The sequence below is a fragment of the Euprymna scolopes genome, chromosome 28 (genome assembly GCF_053919585.1).
Source record: "Euprymna scolopes isolate OS-2025 chromosome 28, ASM5391958v1, whole genome shotgun sequence".
NCBI classification, from domain to species: Eukaryota; Metazoa; Mollusca; class Cephalopoda; order Sepiida; family Sepiolidae; genus Euprymna; species Euprymna scolopes.
In genome coordinates, this window is record NC_136509.1 from 25,126,952 (window position 1) to 25,129,222 (window position 2,271).

Sequence of the window (2,271 nt, forward strand, 5' to 3'; positions counted from 1 at the left end):
GGATTGACCTTTTTACGTAACTGATTGTGTAAGAGAAACAATGCTTTTTCATATCTAGAGATAATTCTAGACCGTGAGTTTAGTTTTCGCATAGACCACGCAACTCGCTGAGCGAGTTGCCATCTTTTGTCCTGGAAGCTTCGGGGACGTTTACGGTTTGGATGTAAAAAAAAAAAACAACAAAAAAAAGCAAAAACAAAACTATGAACACTGCGGGAACGGTAATAAAAGTAACAGTCAAAATAAAAGAAGTTGCCTAGTGTTAATATTACATGGAGGGCTTTATTTCAGCGCCCACAAGGCCATGGGGCTAGTATTAAACCGAGGTTCGTAGTCTGTTACCAAACGGCCATTGTACATTTATGTTTTACAGATTTGGTTGATTGTTTTTGTTTTACGGCATATCAACTTTTTCAGCTTATCTAATGCCGAATCCAGTGATTTTGAAGAAATTTTTTTAACAGAATATATATATTTTTTTTCAAGTCAGTTTCTATTTAACCCATAGTTGGGACTCTAACAGGTACTACTACTCTGGGTCAGAGTGGACCTGAGAGCAATGGCAATTAAGGGGTGGTTCAACACTCCCCAAAGCCCGCAAGCTGGGGCTTCACTATCGGATATAGTTTAAGGTCATATCCAGGACGAATGTTTTATAGAACTGTTATATTTATTGGATCTGTTTAGTGTATACATACACGTCAACAACATACACACATCGTTATGGTTTTATTGACTGTTTGTCATGTTAATTATACAAACGTTATTGAACTGTTACAGATTAGTATAGCACACACAGACACACACATAGATGAGACTATGTATATATTCGTATTAAAAATGTGGTAGTTTTGGACATATGTTAAAGAGATAGTGGCTTATCATATACAGCATAATCACGTTGACACACAGGTTCCCGTCAGGTCACCGAAGTTGAGCAACGATGAGCCTGATCATTACTAAAATGGGTGACCAATTTGAGAATTCCAGACGCTGTATGTAGGAGGACATCGACACTTCCCTGCAAGAGTTGCAAAAACCTAACGTCGTCATTTACCCTAACAGTATCGATATACATGCAACTGGGTACCGTTTGTAAATTTCATATTCCTATGGAACTTCTCCCTACAGAAGAAGTCGGTTGAAACCAAATAGGGTTAATGCTGTTTCAGACGCACATATGCGATAGATAGATAGATAGAGAGAGAGAGAGAGAGAGAGAGAGAGAGAGAGAGAGAGAGAGAGAGAGAGAGAGAGATAGATAGATAGAGAGAGAGAGAGAGAGAGAGAGAGAGAGAGAGAGAGAGAGAGAGAGAAAGGAGATCGAGATGAGATGATGGCAACTGACAAACACGGCATAAATGTGGACGTTAGCGCTTAGAGCAGTAGTTTCCACGCTGTTTTTTTTTTTTTTTTTTTACATGGTAGCACACTATTGAGCTCTTTAAATTTTCGGGGTACAGCTATCACACACATATAAAAAAAATCTATACTATTAATAAAATTCTAAATGCTTATTTATTCATGTAAGTGTATATATACCAATAAAACTTTCGAACGGATGCACCGAATTGAAAAATTCTTTTTTTTCCCTGAAAGGTGTGAGTCCCTAGATTGTCCTTATCTATATATCATTCGTAACGAACAACGCCAAGCCACACAAAAAGCCCGAAATAAGGGTTTTGGGGGCCGTTTCGTGTACTGTCGAAAATGTTACCTGTCCATGTCAATGGAATTTAGCACTTTCTATATACAATCGCGGTGACATCTTTCGGCATATGGAGAGGACTTGTGACGCAATGGATAACGCGTCTGACTACGGATCAGAAGATTCCAGGTTCGAATCCTGGCAAGTTCGTAATAATTTTAACCATCATTTTATCTAACGTTTACTCATTATCCTTACCCTTAGGGTATTTTTGTTTTTTAGTGATTTTGTTTTGTGCATATGGGAATTTCTTATACTCGTAGTTCACAGGGTAAACGTTGATGGTAAGATGATGTTGAGTGTACTCGATTTTGTGTCTGACTCGGTGTTATGTCTGCCGACGCGGCGCAGCCACTAGTATATAAATAAATATTTAACAATGCTTACTAATGTTTATTCTTGTGGAAAATTTGAAATATCTAAAATTTTAATCAAATGATTTATTATACATTTTATTTCATCTCTTGGCTATTTTATTCTCAATATCACGTAAATAATGTGTTAGTTGTTATATATTAATGCAAACAAATCGATTTATAATAACATGAAAGCGGTTTTCCATC

General features: G+C 37.0%; 1 non-coding gene across 1 annotated transcript; it reads left to right on the forward strand.

Annotated features, from left to right (window-relative positions):
- The first annotated feature begins 1,785 nt into the window (after positions 1-1,785).
- On the forward strand, positions 1,786-1,858 carry Trnar-acg (transfer RNA arginine (anticodon ACG)). The gene has a single exon. It is a non-coding gene; the product is annotated as a tRNA-Arg (tRNA).
- Positions 1,859-2,271: the final 413 nt, after the last annotated feature.